Here is a 20,758-nt window from a genome sequence, read left to right on the forward strand (position 1 = left end):
GAGGCTCATGGACAATTGGGACAAGGGTTGGTTTGGCAGAAAGCTGGTCTTCAATGTACGGAGGAGTTGGCACCACTGCATAGGTGTGACAGTGAATCGTTGCGCCCGAAGTGTAAATACGTTGAAGGGCGGCCTCGTCGCTGAGATGTACCAAAATCTGTGAAGAGAGTGTATAGGCGAGGCCATCCGTCAGACGACAGATATTGTGGACCGGAAAGTCAGCGGCGCAAAGGTCGTCGAAGATGTCATCTTAAGGGATGGCAGGATCCACGCCGGAAATTATGCAAAAGGCCACGGTTGTGGGGAAGTCGACAGCCAACAAGGCGTCAACCGATATGCCAATGGAGTTCGGTTAAGCAGCAGATATAGGTGAAGGCCACCCGGCCGAGCAAAAATAATGGTGATCACAAAGTAATCCCACTGTAGAGACAAATGGTGTGTGTTGCTCCAGATCTGTCGTCGTCGAGAAGTTTTCATTCCCCGCCCGTCGGGACGGGCCCCCTAGATCATTACGCGTTCTCTCGGGCCGGGAGAAGTGAAGAGAACTGGGAGGTGTGAGAAATGAAGAAGGTGGGTAATACGAATTGATATTAGGTGGAGAAGTGATGAGGGCCGCTTGGCTGAGGAAACGTGGGTTAGAGAGTAGTGAAGGTTCAAACTGGAGTTCCGATATGTGAGATGAGGAGGTGAAGCGTGGCTGAGATGTTACATAGGGAGGTGGTGAGAAGTCGGATTAGGTCAGCTGTTAGAGGTGACTTTGAAGGAAGGGGTGGACTGACTTGTGGTGGAGGTCGATATGAAGGGGGGAGGGGCAGTTCGGGGTCGATGACGTGAGGTGTGTGACGGTCTGGGAGGGGAGCGGGAAGGTTCCACGGTAAGCTGTCGACCATAGAGGCGCGCGGCGTTGGACTTCCTCTTCAGTTTGCAGGTGAAGGCAGACTAAGTATGTTGGTCCCGTGGAATTCCATATGCGGAAGGGTCGCCGGACAGGGATACCTTCGTGGTTGAGCTCGTGGATGATGTCTCTGTCAGAAATGAGCGGATCCACGCCGCGGAGGACACAACTATACATGATGTTGCGGGCTGGTTGTGGCTGTGGTGATGGTGATGGTGATTGCTGTGCGGCATCTGCTTGAGACGGTGGCTGCGTTGCTGGTGGCGTCATAGAGCTTTCTTCGGCGGTGGTTGGCGAGTGGTTAAAGTAGCGGGAGGGATGTAAAGCAAACTGGGTGGATCAGGGTATGTTGGCTGAGGAAGTGTAGAAGTAATAATCGGTGAATGGTGGGAGGACGTAACAGTTGTGACAGGAATGGGAAGAAAGGTAAAATCGGAGGTCGTGTTTGCGGTGGTGGTGGTCATGACGGGGAGGCTAACTTCCAGAGCGGAGTCGGCCTATATGCTTTATTAGGTCGGCAGGAAGCTAACAGTAGAGATGAATAGCCACCCAGCCGATCAAAAATGAAGAAGTGTTGCGTCGGAGGTCGGAGACATCCAATTGCAAAGAGTATGCCAAGAAGCCTTCCCTCCAGATCTAAATAACTAACAATGCTTTCATTCCCCACCCTGAAGCGGTGGGGCAGGCCACCTAGAGGGTAACGCCCTCTCTCTGGGCAAGAGATGTGGGCGGGTTGGGGAGATGTGACGGAAGAAGGAGGTGGGTAAAGGATGTGAATATATAGGAGATGGGAGGGGAATTGTACCTATGCCTAAGTATGAATGAATAAGTTAAGGAGATAGGGTTACGGATGTGTAGGTTATCTAGAGCTATATTGACAGATTTACAAATGGTAAATACAATGATGTGATTACAAATACTGTACATGTTTTATCAAGATACAAGGTATGCGTGAGGGAAGAAGTGAAATGCAAGGGAGGAAGTGGAGTTTAGAAGGAAGTGCCGGGGTAGATGTGCAAAGTAAGAAGATGGAGGGAAGCGGTTAGATGGTTAAAAGAAGCGGTGAGAAGAAGAGGGAGGAAGCCTTGAGAGGAGGGGGTGAGCCTACTGATGGAGGTGGAAAAATGGGAGGAGGGGTTGGGCGGGGGCGACAAGATGGACGATCTGAGGGCTGGCGACCAGGTGAAGGCGGGGAAAGAGAGGGCTCGACGCGATAAAAATGGTCGTGGACACGGGCACCGGTGGCGATGAGCTGTTGAACTGCTTCGGATGTAGTCAGCTGGAGGCGTACCATAAAAGTTGGGCCGGAGGCGTTCCGGATCCGAATGGCTCGTCGGACGGGAACGCCGGATGCACGGAGTTCTTGGAGGACGTCCCTGTCGGAGAAGTCTGGAGGGGTTCCACAGAGCACACAGCTGTACACGGCAGAAGTGGACGGTGAAGGCGGCTGGGTCGATGATGACTACTGTGCGGTGCTAGGCGGCGGAGATGGCGGTGGCGACAGACGAGGCCGGCGGGTTAGCCGGTACTTGCTGAAAGGCAGGCAGCGCAGAAATAGGTAGAGAGGACGACATAACAGGCGAGGGATGACAAGTGGTAACAATGGTGATGGGAAGTGAGGAAGGGAGAAGAAGGGATGGTGTCGTGTTGGTAATTGTGGTGGTTGTCGGGATGGTGAGAGTTGAGGGCAGAAGCATCGTTTGAAATGAAGGCTCATGGACAGTTGGGACAAGGGTTGGGTTGGCAGAAAGCTGGTCTTCAATGTATGGAGGGATTGGCACCACTGCATAGATCTGACAGTGAATCGTTGCGCCCGAAGTGTAAAGACGTTGAAGGGCGGCCTCGTCGCTGAGATGAACCAGAATCTGTGAAAAAGGTGTAGAGGTGAGGCCATCAACCAGTCGATAGATATTGTGGACCGGAAGGCCAGCGACACAAAGGTCGTCGAAGATGTCATCTTCGGGGATGGCAAGATCCACGCCGGAAATTATGCTAAAGGCCATGGTCGTGGGGAAGTCGACAGCGAACGAGGCGTCAACTGATTTACTAACTGAGTTCGGCTTAGTAGCAGATATAGGTGAAGGCCACTCGGTCGAACAAAAGAGTGCTGAAGAGAAAACGATGCCCACTTGTAGAGAGATGTGGTCGAACGTAGAATGTCTGTCCTTCGTATGCCTCCTCCAGATCTTTTGTCTCTTTGTTTAAATAGAAAAACCTACTGATATTCATTGATGAGTGCTATTTTTTATAAAATATGCTGTGTAATATTCCACTAATTACAAAATAAAAATATGCCCTCATTTTAATATGTATCATTCATAACGTAATTGTTTCAGGATCGTACATGAATACACTATATCTTACAATTTTAACCAGCATTGAATTATTCTACTGTCTAACAGGTTAGTTCAGTGCGTTGTAGCATGGCCAGTTTTGGCTGCTAAGTGTTTACTCGAGAGGCAGCTGTGTTCGAATACCCCACCGACCATCCTCGAAAGGTTCTTTTGTAGTTTCCCATTTCAGCGAAGTCGTAAAGGTTCGAATCGGCGAATTTTAACATTTTCATTTTGTTTACATTTTATGAACGTGTGAATCATTCTGTTTAATGTAGCATTAGTTTAATTCAATATTCGAATATTTCCTATTTTATTTAATGTACAAAATACTGGTGCACTTCAATTTCATGACACGTTTTGTGCAATGTATCACTGATTTGCACGTATCTCAGGGACTATTCACTCTAGAAGGCTGCGGTTTTGCGTGTTGTGAAGGGAAATATCCGATTTATTAGTTGGATACACTGCTTGAACTGTTTTGGCGGAGGATTTTTATAGCTTCTATTCTGCAGTAGGTGAGCTTTGCCGAAATTTTAGTTTTAAATGCAATTTACTCAAAATCACTTTTTCCGAAACAAATGCTCGCTTTTCTTAGAAACTGCTGGATGCATTTCCATGAGATTTTTGGAATATTGTTGTGGTATTATGGATCTACGTTGGTAGAAATTCCTTGAATAATTTATTTTTTATAACAAATATCTGTAGAAAATATTTTTAGAAGTTCATAACTTTTCTCGTCGCAAGTATTTTAAAGCTATTCTTGCTCAGTGTATGCAAAAGACATGAGTGAACATCATATTAAAAATCATCTTTCTACTCTCAATGGCTACTGAGGAAAAGGTTCATTTTTTCAGGTATTTTAACATTGATGACATGCAGCATTACGAGACTTCCCTTCAGTTCCGGGCAAATGCCGGTACGGTAACTTTCTTGAAGCCATGGCTACTTCCTTCTCATTCCGAGCCCATACAAGTACACTTACATCTTCACACAGTGGAACATGTTTCTCCTTCCATGGAATGTACCGGGAAAAGGAGCTACCGAACCGGCAAGCCGAAAATATCCTCAGACGAGCGTCTGAAAGCTATATGTTACTTGTACAGTCAACATTGTTCAAAAAATTCATAGTACTAGTGGTCATTTTTTACTCTCACTGACTTATTAATTTCTCTCTCTCTCTCTCACTCTGTCTCTCTCCCTCTCTCTCCATCTCCATCTCTAAGCCGCAAATGGTTAGAAGAGACGACAGTGAACGTGTTTATGGTAGAGTTTATACTTTACTTGTGCCTTTCCTATTCCATACAGGCAGAAACAGATAAAAGGTTAAAGAAAAAGGGTGAAGAAAATAAGTAAATAATAAAAATAATATACTGATCAGTAAACCAGCAGTTCTACAGATAAGTTATTCGCACGTAAATTGTCCACTGGTATGCAGGTTTGTTAAATAAGTCCCAATAGCAGAAGTTCTCAGACAATTATATGTGTATGTTGGAAGTAGACAACCGAGCAAGTGGCTTTGCGCTTTGTGTCATATAGCTATCAGCTTGCATGCGGGAGATGGTGAGTTCGAACCTCACTGCCGGCAGCCTTGAAAATAGTTCTCCGTGAGTTCCAATTTTCACACCTTAATTAATGCCACGGTCACTTCCTTCCCACTCTTAGCCCTTTCCTAACCAATCGTCACCATGCGACCTATCTGTATCGCTGCAACATAAAGCAAACTGTAAAAAATAAATAAATAAATAAATAAATAAATAAATAAATAAATAAATAAATAAATAAATAAATAAATAAATAAATAAATAAATAACACAAACACAATCAGAAATTATTATAAAGTGATTGTAAGATATTCATCTTAATTTGGTGAATCTAATACATATCCACCTCTTTCGCAACCCGTTCTTCGCCACCCTCTTTTACCGTGTGGTACAGCTGCTCCTATTCACTCAGTTTTATGCAACCCGTAGATTAAGCTTAAAAAATAATGACATTGGCTACTCACAAGAATGTCTAGTCTTACTACGGTTTCTATAATTCCTTTTTTCGTGTCAACCAAATCAGCATCAATGATAAAAAACCGAATTATGGTAAAGAATCGTGAAAATTCGATATCACAGGAACATCATGTAGGCCTACAGAGAATATGATGGCTGAATGACTACTATTGATATAACAGCAGTAAATGACAATGCCTTGCAACCGAGCGTAGTAAACATTAAAGAAGTAAACCCATGCTTGTTAGACGGAGGTTCGAGTCCGATGTAGGATGAATTCATTTAATTTCGTTGTTAATGTTCCTGTGAGACGCATTGTTTAAAACAAATCTAAATTATGATTTGTTATCAAATTGAAGGTACTCTGCTTTGTTTATTTCTAAGTAGCTCTTAAAAGAGGTTTTCATTCAAGTAAGCTATTAGCGACAGAAATGCAATGGGGTTGTATATGGCCATTAGATTAATAAAGCAAGGTTCAACATGACCACCACCCTCACTAATGCAAATCTGAACACGGTTGAGAAGAGACATTCTAGCTGCTGCAACCTCGCTTATGGCTTCAATGATAAGCCTCCGTAAATCATTCGGGCTCTCTCGCTTCTGTACATAGGTTCTTTCTTTAAAATAACTCCAGAGGAAACAATCTAGTGGAGTAAGCACAGGTGATCAAATCGACCATGTAAAAGGAACCCTCGTCCAGCTTATGTCTTATGTAAGAGGTTCCGTACTGCCAACGACCTCGCCCAGGCGGCCTCACCTGCTATGCTGAATAGGGGTCTTGCTGTGGGATGGGAAGATTGGAAAGGATAGGCAAGGAAGAGGGAAGGAACCGGCCGTGGCCTAAGTTAGGTACCATCCCGGCATTTGCCTGGAGAAGAAGTGGGAAACCACGGAAAGCCACTTCCAGGATGTATGAGGTGGGAATCGAACACACCTCTACTCAGTTGATCTCCCGAGGCAGAGTGGTTCGCGTTCCAGCCCTCGTACCACTTTTCAAATTTCGTGGTAGAGCCGGGAATCGAACCCGGGCCTCCGGGGGTGGCAGCTAATCGCACTAACCACTACACCACAGAGGCAGACTATGCATAATTACACGCAGCTATTTCCACCTCAAAAGTTAACACCCTTATAAATCTGTATTTACGAGAAAAGCGAAAGTTCCCGTGTTATGGCCCGGTTTTATACTTTTATTCAACGCTCTAACGGTAGTAATTTCACGGTAGAAGCTATCACACCTGCTGTGCAGTATTTGTGAGTCACAGATTATGAAATACCGTGAAAAACACGTTTCTATCAATTTCCATGTGATGAGACTGTACAAATTGGCGGTGAATTGAGATTTCCGTACTTGGTCCTAACTTATCACGTATTCTATGATACAGCGACCACCCTTTTCTATCACAAGAAAATGGCCTCTAGGACCAATTAGGTGCATAATTCCTTACCGACAACTATAGAAGTGGCTATGTTTTGTACAATACAGTAACATTTCGTAAAAATGACTAGAGTATTGTACTCCGTTCTACATAAAATGGTACGTTGTTTTTGAGATGGGCCTCACTGCCGCTTGTACAGTTTCTGCATGATGCAGGGAAGTCTATACCGAGTTAACGCACTATAAAATTGCTGTAAGATTTTCGTAAAATAGGACTAAGAGACATTTAAATCCTAGCTGGTATACTATGTAGAAAAAAGTGATAGTTGCCAGTTTTACGCCGGTATCTGATTCCAGTCCGCATATAAAGTCCCTGGCTCCTCCACCACCCCTACATTGACCAGCCGTAAATTCAGCTATTAGACAAACACTTTGGCAACGTAAAACACTAATAATTGTTATGTCTATTACCATAAATAACAGGGATGGAATTGTCTCTATTACTTAATTACTGTGGTCACTTAACGCGTTTCGATTAATTTTGTGAAATCCAACCAATTTGTCATCAGTTCAATTTGAAAAGATGAGCTAGAAATGTTTTATCACGTGAAATAACGTTGAAATGTAATAACGATTAGGTTAGTGACAATAGAAGCGTAAGTGCATTTACCATGTATGTTTAAATTCAGAAGAGAAACTAATACTGATTATTAAAATGGATGAAACGCAGAATTTGGAACAAAATCAGACAGGTTGAAAATAAATCCATTGTTGGGGGATTTTACTGGTAGGACAGGTGAAGAGAATAACCAAATTATAGAAGAGTTTCAATGAAGTAATGCTGGAGAAGTTCTCTGAAGAACTATTTCATGTATTATTTTTGGTATCTTGGAGTGGTTCTAATTGCATTTACATTAAATTAATGAAGTAATTGTCTAGCATCCACTTACAAGGAATATTCATGAAGTACCTGATTGATAATTGTATAAAATCAAATACAATGTCAAGTTCAGCTGTAAAAAAATTGTAATTAAAGCTAGGAATTTTTGGTGCTGCACCTTATTTCTTTTTCGCTATTAAAATCCCCACATTGTCTTGCAAAGAAAATATAACAGGAACACTCCTAGCTGTGTTTAATTGCACTTTTGCACCTTTTCTCGATGCAAGCACCTTTTTGCACTTTTTCTTAATGTCAGCAACATTTTCCTGCCTGTTTAATACATTTTTGTATCCTGTGCCTCATTTTACTCCTAAGGAAATTAAACCAAAAAAAACGAACGTTTCGTCTGTAAAGATTGGTTCTATGTAGTTCTTCAATTCACCGTAAGGATCGTAAGCTCCCTATACTGCACTAAATCGGGAGCTTAAGTATGAACCTGGTGCTTGTTGAAGTATTAGCTGGCAGTTTTCTGGACGGGTGATTTTAATATTGTGTTCTGCGACTTGTTTTAGGCATATTTGTAATATATGATAGCATGAGTGAGTTTTGTCTCCTTACATATGATGTAAAATTGAGTTTGTGTGAATATTTACATTTAAAATTTTCTACTACTTTACACCTTTTTGGACTAAATTAAACCACCTTTTTGCACCTTTTTAACCGACATTTTTCACCTTATACTCCTAGCACTAGTAATTATATACGTTTATGAGCCCAGTCAGATCTTGGTATAATAAGGAATACGACAGGAAAGTCAGCTGTAAATAATAATTATTGTACTGATTTTATTCCTTTTTTTCGAAAATGGAAGAAATTCGCTAAATGTTTTTCTGGGTGGTATTTACTCGACAAGATTGATATTTCCTTCTGAAGTGCTTGTGTTCTCCCTCCATTTCACTTTGGTTTTTGCCCTTGTAAATATAACCCTACTTTGTTCTTTTTCCAATTTTCTGATCGTGTAGCATGGGCTTTCTGCTCCTGTTAACTAAGAATCCAAGGATGCTTTTCTAGTGTACTCCCCTATCATTGTGAGTAACGAGTGTATGAATGATTGCTTTTCAAGCAATGTGTTGTTGCCTTTTTTTGTTTTAATGTAATCTTAGGGCCCATCTGAGAGAGTATTGTAAAATCAACTAAATTATATTCCTGTGTTCGAGACTCGGTTTGTAAATTGTATCAGAAACTACGGCTTCTTTTACGAGTGGTATTAAGAATACCTATATCAAACCTTATTGACAAAAGTAGCACATCGCAGAGGTAGCTATCACTGTGGCGTGATGATCCTATTTCGCTGGCAGTGAGGGTACGACGTCCACAGCTCTAGGCAGTGTATCCTCAAATGGAGAACAATGGGTAGTGCCATTACCTCAAAGTGAGGTGATAAATTAGCAGTAATTGCTTGCTAAAATAGCTCATTACCTTATCGACTGATAGAAGCTAAATTAATCCCGCCCTATCGACTGGTCTTATCACCCCCTCCGGAGTCTCAGTAACAAGTATCACTGCCTGTCACTATTTCCCATTATTAGGGATTAGAATTTTGCTCCCGCTATGCCTTTCCCACCAAACAGATTTCTCAAAATAATGTAGGAGTGACTGAAATTGACAATAAATATACAGTGACTCGCATAATTATTCGGACAGACATGATTTATTACATTTTCCTTTGTATTAGTGATTTCACTAATAATAAATCACTGATATAAATTGAATACAAGTTTCTATAAGAAATATAAAAACTAAACGTCCATCGTTCTTCTAATGAACTCTATCAATGAAAATATAATAATTAAAAAACAAAATAAAACCAAAACCAATATTGCACAAAATTATTCGGACACTTTCCTTTTTACTTATGATCCTAAAAGTTCAGCGCCTGGTTGTCTTTCCTTTCATTTTAATTACTTCCAAGAGTCGATTTGGCATGCTCTCCACTAATTTCCGGGTGTAATCGGGAGATATCTTCTGCCACTCTTCTTGAAGTCGGTTTTTCAGCTGTTCTCTAGATGTGATTGTTGTTTTTCATATTTCTCTATCAAGTTTGTCCCAAAGGTTCTCAATCGCATTCAGGTCCGGTGATTAAGGGGGAGGATGAAGCACCTTTGGGCAATTAAACAATAACCACATCCTTACATTCCAGGTCATATGCTTTGGGTCGTTATCTTGATAAAACTTAAAATGTTCACCAATCCCCATCTTTTCGGCACTCTTTTTCATATTATCCCTCTGTTTTCGAAGGTATTGTAAGTAGTCAATTTTACCTTCAATGAAAACCAGTTCACCAACTCCATTCGTTGACATGCACTCCCACACTATTACATGTCCACCGACATCCTTCACAGTTGCTTTCAGATTTTTCTCTTGAAGCTCAGTATTAGGACGCCGCCAAACTGTTATCCTCTCATCAGACTGAATTATGTTAAATCTACTCTCATCAGCAAATATAACGTCATTCCACCACTCATTCTCCTCTCTAACATGCTCTTTGGCAAACAGCATTCTCTTTCTTCGATTTATTTGATTTATGAAGGGCTTCCTTATTGCAATACGGCCTTAAATGTTACCTCTTTTGAGCACTCTCCATATTGTTTAGGGATGCACTTTCTTTCCGGTGTCTGCGGCAATCTGCGTAACGATTTTTGGAGCACTTGACTTGGGTTCCTTTTTTGTCTTTCTGGGGTTATAACTCTCTTCTCTCACAGAGAAAGTTCTTGGACGTCCCGTATGCGGTAGATGCTCAATCCTATCTTCCTCCCGGAATCTAGTGATAATATCAGAGACTGTACTTTTCTTCATTTGTAACATTTCAGCAAATTGACGACAACTTATACCTTTGGCATGGTGGAAAAATTACTAGCTGCCGCTGTTCGATTGTTCTTTCTCTTCCTCTGCGGCCCATTTTCTCTTAAGTTGTACACAGTACTCAAACTCACTGAATGTTTACGTTCATACTGTCCATGTCTCTTCTGTACACGACCTCTGCATGGCAACTGACTTGTGTCCGAATAATTTTGTTGAAGCACGTTAAGTGCGTTCTGAGGTTCCAGGGTCACTGGTTCTCTCCTCTTTCCTAAAAGTACACATTTCGACGCCGTGTTGAATCTGTCAAACTGGGTTCTGTCAGAAACTAGTCTGCGTGTACAATATTTTCTCTGAAATATAGGGACGGTGTGTAGCAAAGGCTATAATTACTAACGTGTCCGAATAATTATGTGAGTCACTGTAGGTTCGGTCTACGATGACTCTTGCGAACTGAGGTGGTGTCGGGGAGTTTCAAAGTGGTAGTGCAACTGTGCCTTAGTAACACATTTACTATAATAGATAAGTACTGCACAATGATCAGTTTAATAAGGAATATGCAAGAGCGCCTATTGTCCATCACGGCTAGTGTTCGTAGCTAAGAGTGTAATGTCTGTTACTCGTGTCGTACCTACAAGCTGCTGGGGCCCGATGACCTAGATGCTAGGCCGCTTTAAATAAAAATCATCATCATCATCATCATCATCATCATCATCATCATCATCATCCTAATCCTAAAAGCTGCCGCAACTTCTTATCAGACGCAGATAGGATTTGCTGGTATAAATACCCATTCTTCTCGTGTTTACGTTCCAAATTTGATTTCTGTAAATCAATGTTATCATCTAGTTCTCCATTTGGATATATTCTACTGCAATAAATTTTCATTTCACAGCACTATCTGCACCAACCATCTTTCTTCTTCTTCTTCTTTATCTGTTTACCCTCCAGGGTCGGTGAAAGATGAATTGGCGTTTGGCTTTTTTGCTATTTGCTTTACGTCGCACCGACACAGATATGACTTATGGCGACGATGGGACAGGAAAGGGCTAGGACTGGGAAAGAAGCGGCCGTAGCCTTAATTAAGGCACAGCCCCAGCATTTGCCTGTTGTGAAAATGGGAAACCACAGAAAAAGATATTCAGCTCTGCCGACAGTGGGGTTTGAACCCACTATCTCCCGAATACTGGATACTGGCCGCACTTAAGCGACTGCAGCTATCGAGCTCGATCGTACGGCTTTTAGTTCCGGGAGTGTCCGAGGACATGTTCGGCTCGCAAGGTGCAAGTCTTTTGAGTTGACTCCCGTAGGCGACCTGCGCGTCATGATGAGGATGAAATAATGATGAAGACGACATATACAACCAGTCCCCGTGCCAGCGAAATTAACCAACGATGGTTAAAATTCCTGACCCTGCCGGGAATCGAACCCGGGACCTCTGTGGCCAAAGGCCAGCACACTAACCATTTAGCCATGGAGCCGGACTGTAGGGCCAGTTTTTCCCTCGGACTCAGCAAGGGATTCCACCTCTGCCGCCTAAAGGGCAGTGTCCTTTAGCTTCAGACTCTGGGTCGGGGGAAACAAGTGGGGAGGATGACCAGTACCTCGCCCAGGCGGCCTCACCTGCTATGCTCAATCGGGGGCCTTACGGGGGGGGGGGGAGATTGGCAAGGATAGACAAGGACGAGGGAAGGAAGCGGCCGTGCCCTTAAGTTAGGTACCACCCCGGCATTTGCCTGGAGGAGAAGTGGGAAACCATGGAAAACCACTTCCAGGATGGCTGAGGTGGGAATATAACCTATATCTACTCAGTTGACCTCCCGGAGCTGAGTGGACCCCGTTCCAGCCCTCGTACCACTTTTCAAATTTCGCGGAAGAGCCGGAAATCGAACCCGAGCCTCCGGGAGTGGCAGCTAATCACACTAACCACTACACCACAGAGGTGGACATCAACAGTCTTTACGTTTATTTTTCAGTCGGAATTTGTAGCCGTCAACAATGATATGACAGGCTTTCCATTTTGACTCATCATTTCGAATCTATTTCTTCCAAAGCTGCGTCAACTGCGAAGTTAGACACAAGCGAATGCCTAAATAACTGGCTAGCTGTTCGTGAACGAACACTGGATTCTGTTGTTACCAACCCAAAACAAACGGTGGGAATTTATACAGTGCCATCCTAAAAAAACTGAAAATCCACAGCCTTTTCCAGCCATTTGACCGGGTCAGGAATGGAATGAATGAAACCCCCATCTACGGGCGAGGATAGGAACTGTTCAAGCTGCCGAAGCCTCTCCCACTCCTCTGGGGCAATGACTAATGAGTGGCAGATGAAATGAAATGGTACTGGAGAGTGTTGTTGGAATGAAGGTAAAACCGGTGTACCCGGAGAAAAACCTGCCCCACCTCCGCTTTGTCCAGCACAAATATCACATAGAATGACCGGGATTTGAACCACGGATCCCAGCGGTGAGAGGCCGGCACGCTGCGGCCTGAGCCACGGAAGCATCAGTTCCACCCTAGAGATAGCTTATAATTTCAAATAAGATAATCGCAGCTGACAAATCTCGGTGGCGCAGTATACAAATCTCCTGACAAATAGTATGCACATCTAACATTGATTCACTTACAAAATTTATTTTAAACGTGGGGCAGATTACATACATCCTGTAGTGAGTGAGGTTCTTGATCTAGAATGTAGTTTAAAAATGATTTACAGGAACAGAAGATTATAAGATTCCTTTCATAAAAATGATTTTCCAGTCCACCTCTGTGGTGTAGTAGTTAGTGTGATTAGCTGCCACCCCCGGAGGCTCGGGTTCGATTCCCGGCTCTGTCACGAAATTTGAAAAGAGGTACGCGGGCTGGAAAGGGGGTCCACTCAGCCTCGGGAGGACAACTGATTAGAGATGGGTTCGATTCCCACCTCAGCCATCCTGGAAGTGGTTTGCCGTGGTTTCCCACTTCTCCTCCAGGCAAATGCCGGAGTGGTACCTAACTTACAGCCACGGCCGCTTACTTCCCTCCTCCTTGTCTCTTCCTATTTTACTAGTTGTTTTACGTTGCACCAACACAGATAGGTCTTACGGCGGCGATGGGACAGGAAAGGGCTATGAGTGGGAAGGAAGCGGCCGTGGCCTTAATTAAGGTACAGCCCCAGCATTTGCCTGGTGTGAAAATGGGAAACCACGGAAAACCATTTTCAGGGCTGCCGACAGTGGGGTTCGAACCTACCATCTCCCGAATACTGGATACTGGCCGCACTTAAGCGACTGCAGATATCGAGCTCGGTATTGTCTATTCCTTCCAATCTTCCCATCCCCCGCAAGGCCCCTGTGCAGCATAGCAGGTGAGGCCGCCTTGGCAACGTACTGGTCATCCTCCCCAATGTCTCATGCTCCAGGACACTGCCCTTAAGGCGGTAGAGGTGGGATCCATCTATGAGTGAGAGTGAAAAACCAACCTTGGAGGATAAGCAGATTAAGAAAGAACGAAAAATGGTTTTCCAACGCTTTCTCATACTCTGGTGGTACTGGGGGTGCAATTTGCGTCACACATGTTTACATGATCCAGTTTTACAGCCAGATGACTTTCCTGACGCGTACAGGGATGTATTCATTATTGCATATATCTGAGGTGTTTGCTACTGAGGTGTGTTGTGTGTGAATGAGATGTGTATTAAGACTAACAAAACCGTAGTTCCCGAACCAGACGGATTATCCAGACACTACACGAACGAAAATCGAACCTAGGACCTTATCAGTGGAAAGCCTCAATGCTGGCCATTCGGTGAAGGAGGCAGATATTCCTCTTAATAGTTATCAATAACCGGTAGATTCTATAAAAATATCACCGTGCAAGTGGCTGCGCTGCTTGGGTCACGTAGTTATCAGCTTGCATTCTGAAGATGGTTGGTTCGAACCCCACTGTCGGGAGCCTGAATAATTTCTTCCGTGGTTTTCCATTTTCACACCAGGCAAGTGCTGGGGCTGTACCTCAATTAAGGCCATGGTCGCTTCCTTCCCACTCCTAGCACTTTTCTATCCCATCGCCGCCTGCCTGTGTCGGTGCGGCACAAAGCAAACTATTGTATGCAAATCTTTCTTACAAACCAGCTGAATGTGCAATATTTCGCTACCTCCACATTCAGTAGACATTTGGAAACCTCATTTCTATGTATGGAGATGCATACGTTACTGGGATTGACTCAATCCAAAACAGAATTAAGTTTTCGGGTACTTCTTCTTCTTCTTTGTCGGTTTACCCTCCAGGTTCGGTTTTTCACTCGGACTCAGGGAAGAGTCGCACCTCTACCGCCTCAAGGGCAGTGTCTTGAAGCGTGAGACATTTGGCCGGGGGGATACAACTGGGGAAAGTGACAAGTACCTCGCCCAGGCGGCTTCACCTGCTATGCTGAACAGGGACCTTGCGGGGGTATCGGAAGATTGGAAGGGATAGACGAGGAAGAGGGAAGGAAGCGGCCGAGGCCTTAAGTTAAGTACCATCCCGACATTCGCCTGGAGGAGAAGTGAGAAACCACGGAAAACTACTTCCAGGATGGCTGAGGTGGTAATCGAACCTACCTCTACTCAGATGACCTCCGGAGGCTGAGTAGACCCCGTTCCAGCCCTCGTGACAGAGCCTGGAATCGAACCCGGGCCTCCGGGGGTGGCAGCTAATCACACTAACCACTACAGCACAGAGGCGGACTTTCGGGTACTTACTAAATGATAGCGTATTCATAGATCTAATCATTCTCTCCTATTTTCAAGCGGAGGTTGCGGATAGTGGAATAATATTTATCTCGCAGCCCTCTATGATTCTTCTTGGACCGAGCTCGATAGCTGCAGTCGCTTAAGTGCGGCCAGTATCCAGTATTCGGGAGATAGTAGGTTCGAATCCCACTGTCGGCAGCCCTGAAGATGGTTTTCCGTGGTTTCACATTTTCACATCAGGCAAATGCTGGTGCTGTACCTTAATTAAGGCCACGGCCGCTTCGTTCCCACTCTAGCCCTTTCCTGTCCCATCGTCGCCATAAGACATATCTTTGTCGGTGCGACGTAAATCCAATAGCAAAAAAAAAAAAAAAAAAAAAAAAAAAGATTCTCCTTGGATTGATCAGAGATAATTATATGCATCAAATGTGGGGAGAAAATAACTTCGGTGTAATATAGGGTACAACACGTAGTCCATTGATAGGCTTAGCTCGAACGTAAAACGAAACAAATAATAAAACTAATAATAATTGTACCGGTTGGTACAACTATACGCCGCATATTTGAATGTTCCGCCTGAAATTACCCCTCTACTGGAGAGACCCTGAACTTTAACATCTGAACTAACTCTACTGTTTATCAGAAGATGTCACTGTGGGTTTTTGATTTGCTTTTGTTTTTTTATCGATCAAGGTGTGGACATTCTCTAACAGATGTCTCTACCAAAAACTATGATATGCGCTCTGGTGTGAAGGAATGAACTTTCTTGGAGAAATTTTGTATTCATAAGTTTTCTCTTTACTAAATTTTGTTCTGTCATTTGTGGGTTGGCAATATTAATCCTTTCTTTCCGCCTGTTTTGAAGGTAGCCAATCAGGAATTTCTGTAATTAATTTTCGGCCAATCGGGGCCTTCTTCTTCAATTTTGTATGTAACTGTGTACTGTAGCCAATAAAAGTTTGAGGGCGGGTTGTTATCATTCATGAAAGGTCTCGAACTTTCCACGAGGGTATAAAACTGCTGATTTACTTGTCTCCGGGCCACTCGTATAACATCTTTCTCAGTGTGTGAATATGTAGCAGGGGGCGGGAAGCGCCTCGTTCTTCAGGAAGCAGCTCTTCAAGAAGGTAATGGCCTTTAACATCTTTATTTCTTGCTAGCTTAGCAGTTTAACTCGAGGGGAAGGTTCGAAACCTTTAATATGTAACCTATACCTTTAAATATGTAAGCCTTTTCAATCCTTGTAAAAACTTCACATAACTTGAACTGTAATTCGGGGATAGAGAGTGCTTTACCCTCTCTAGCTCCCCTTCATTTTGAAGTTAAGGCGACTACGTTTTCATAACCGTTTCTTCTATTCCTTAATGTGTTAAAGTTTTCTCATACGAGTCACTTCCCTAGCTTGGGATTAGCCCCTGTGTAATCGGCCTAACGCCACTTAGGTTTTAAAATGTGTATTTAGGAGTGCTAATTCACGCCTCCATTCCTTTTGCGTTTTGGGCCGTTTTATTTAACCTAGTATTTGTCCACTAAGGCCCAGGTAGAATGGGTACAGGTTACCCCTGTTTATTTATAAGTATGCCTTAAGGGCAGTTTAGTGTAAAGTCCGTTTATGGCCTCTTAACAGGTTTGAAAGATCGAGAGCGGGTCAGCTCTTTTTGGTATTTTGAAAGCTGCCTCGGGGAGGTGTGACATTTTGATTGCTGGGAGCTAGTGCTCCATGTAAATAGGGGCGTTCTGCCCTTTGGTATTTTGTGGTTGTGAGCTGAGAGCTCAAGGATGGACGAATTTGGGCTCGTAGCCCAGAATTTGTAAAGACCCCTTATCTGGTGCTTTCTGTTGTAAAGTTGCATTGTACCTGATTTTCTTTGTTATTTCATCTATTGAAAATTGTTAAATGTTGTTATCTGTTGAAAATATAACCTTTATTTAAATTTTAATTTCTTCTTTAAGACTTGTAGTTAGACCCATTCCAGCTCGCACCTTCTTTCACCTCTGCCTTCCACGGATAACTCCGTAACAACAACAATAATAATAATAATAATAATAATAATAATAATAAAACAAATCAAACTGTGGTACATCTGGCCCAGTGGCCTTGGCAGCCAAGACAGCTGCTGGCAATCAAGGTGGCCTAACATATTGGAACATCGCGAGGTCAACATGAAGACATACTCAGCCGCATTGCTTGGCTTTCACGTCAGGGTATGTTGCCTCTTCCATAAAACTGCACCTCAGGCCGTCTCACGAGGCTGAGATAATCATGATACAACTCAATGAAATATATTGCGCCCTTCCTGCGTCCAGAAACGACGTAAATAAAAATACTCCGACTGCTCTATCGTCTCTCAGGGTAATTCTTCTTACATAGTCCAGTTTTACGTGAATTCAGAAGAGAAATACGACCGCAGTAACTCATAATTCAATTTCAGATGAACGTCTTCATCCTTTCGCATACTGTCCCAACGCACATAATATCTAAGATCACAAAAAACCACTGAGGACTAAATTATCCTACATTAACAGCTTACGAATTAATTAACCAGTCATGAAAAATCTAAATCAACAAGTTTATTCTTCTTCTTTCTTCTTTTCCTGCCGCTTTTCCCACACCTGTGGGGTCGCGGGTGCGAACTGCGTCGCACATGTGGATTTGGCCCTGTTTTTACGGCCGGATGCCCTTCCTGACGCCAACCCTCTATGGAGGGATGTAAGCACTATTGCGTGTTTCTGTGGTGGTTGGTAGTGTAGTATGTTGTCTGAATATGATGAGGAGAGTGTTGGGACGGACATATACACCCAGTCCCCGAGCCAGAAGAATTAATCAGAAGCGATTAAAATCCCCGACCCGGCCGGGAATCGAACCCGGGACCCTCTGAACCGAAGGCCAGTACGCTGACCATTCAGCCAACGAGTCGGACTAAATCAACAAGTTTATTAACTTAATATAATACATAAGAAAGAGAAAGTAATTAATTGAAATATTTGTTCCAAAAATCAGAGAATAAAAATAAATTATCCAATGATTTCATTTTCATCAGCGCTGATTAACATTGTTCATTCTCAACCTTCATATGAGCTAACACCACATCTTCAACCACCATTTGATATTTATATATTTTCCTTAATTCATCACATGATTAAATAATAATTAGCTTAAAAATCAACCATGTCACTGTTTAAAATAACACATATTTCCCATATCTGAACGTCGATTTTTTTCGAACGCTAAAAAATTGTTGATTTGTCATTACTTCATCACTTTTTATCTCCATTGAATGACATGCTAAGGTTACTAACACCTACTGCCATTTATAATCTTGGCACCTACCATCCTAGTCTTAGTATATTTAATCACTTGAAAATCATCTTATATCTCTCTAAAATAATAATCTAGATCTAATTTCTAACGATTCTAGTTTTTATTTAATTATAATTTCGACCTTTTACTCCATATTTGACTCTAAATGGAGTCTCATTTGCCTCGAAAAGTTAATTGACAATTTAGTATGATAACTCAATTATTATCTCAGTTGTCAATATTATTTAACACAGCTACATATACATTTAATCTTTCAATCCGTGCATTACTTAATGCTATTTGCTTTACGTCCCACTAACTACTCTTTTACGGTTTTCGGAGACGCCGAGGTGCCGAAATTTTGTCCCGCAGGAGTTCTTTTACGTGCCAGTAAATTTACCGACACGAGGCTGACGTATTTGAGCACCTTCAAATACCACCGGACTGAGCCAGGATCGAACCTGCCAAGTTGGGTCAGAAGGCCAGCGCCTCAACCGACTGAGCCACTCAGCCCGGCTCCGTGCATTACCTCTATATGACATTCGATATGGATATCTCCTAACAACGCAACCTTATTTTAAATGTAGCAAGAATCATTTGCTTTGACATATTAGTTGTGAGTGTTAATAATATAATAATATAATCTTGTTTCTTTTTAAACAATCCACTTGATATTTTAATGTTCTTTACTCACAGCCTCCGAAGTTGTGCTCTCTCTCTTCTCTATCTTGGCCTCATGTGAACTTTTAAATCATAGTTCACTTTATATAATTCTGTCTTGTGTGGGCTATACATCTACATTGACGCCATTTTATAACACGCCAGAAAATGCAATGGGAACAATATGAACCAGAAATCGAACTCAGACTTCTGTGCAAAACGTAGGAATGCAGAAGCTACACCATTGTCCCGGTAATAATAATAATAATAATAATAATAATAATAATAATAATAATAATAATAATAATAATAATAATAATAATAATAATCCTGATTAGAATAATACCATTGTATGAATTCAATATTCAATTACAGAATTTCCGGACATACGTACATGATTTCCTTCGTAGTGCATATTATTATTATTAATATTATTATTATTATTATTATTATTATTATTATTATTTTACAATATGCTGTACGTCGCACGGACACAGACAGGTCTTATGACGATGATGGGATAGGAAAGGGCTAGGAGTGGGAAGGAAGCGGTCGTGGCCTTAAGTAATGTACAGCTGCAGCATTTGCCTCGTGTGAAAATGGGAAATCATGCAAACAATCTTCAGAGCTGCCGACAGTGGGTTTCCAACCCACTATCTCCCGTATGTTAGCTCACAGCTGAGCGCCCCTAACTACAGGGCCAGCTCGCCCGGTTTCATTATTATTATTATTATTATTATTATTATTATTATTATTATTATTATTATTATTATTATACTATAGAAGGCAGACTGACCCCTGAAATGGGAAGATTTGCATTTTTTCGAATCCATTTTTGAATTCCTCCAAATTACTAATGGGTGTGAGTTTATTTATTTATTTATTTTATTTTTTATTTTAGATTTTCATGCAAGTCCCACCAAGAAAGAAACAAAAAATGTACTTTAATCATAGTTTGGAGGTCTTTTCCCATTTCTTAACCGAAATAATATACTGTACGTAAGCCTATATCGTCCTTAAGGGACATTGGAGTATTCTGTCATGGACATGGTTTGTTTAGCAACTCAGATAATCTACAAATTACACATTACGTATTTTGTATCCTGCATATGCTGTTATGGTTAGATCATAAGTCCTTATATTCTAAAAAAAATCAAAACAACTATTATATTGTGGAATTTGCCGACGTTCCATTTCCAGATGTCTTCGTTTCGAAAGGTATTCACCATCGTAACCTCTCTCGAACCTGCGTTGGGAGCACGAAGCAGCTCACTAATTTTACCAACTAATTACGACCGTCTGTAAACATGCACCATCGTTAGTGATACTGCCTTTACGTGGAGCTAACAGGTTAAATATTATGTCAACTAACAACATTAAGTTCTCGTAACGACATTAAGAGTTCTCAGCACACCACAGTAAAGGGCAGAATGAAATCAACGTTAACATTTTCATTGCGATTTGTCGGGGACACTGAAGTAAACACCCCCCCCCCCCCCCTTTCTGATTTTTTGGTCTACATTTTCATCAGTAATGGAGATCCTCCAGTCTTTTGAATATAACTGATGTGCCAATTAATGTCATGTTCTTGGTCCTCATTTAATTGCACACGCTCTCTATGACAGGATACAAGAAGAAACTGTAGTATTATTCGGAATCATCATGAGTTTGTTTATATATTTGTGTATTTATTATATTGATTTATTTACATTATTGGTATTATTTATTTAAAGGATATATT

Source organism: Anabrus simplex, chromosome 1 (assembly GCF_040414725.1).
Source record: "Anabrus simplex isolate iqAnaSimp1 chromosome 1, ASM4041472v1, whole genome shotgun sequence".
NCBI lineage: Eukaryota > Metazoa > Arthropoda > Insecta > Orthoptera > Tettigoniidae > Anabrus > Anabrus simplex.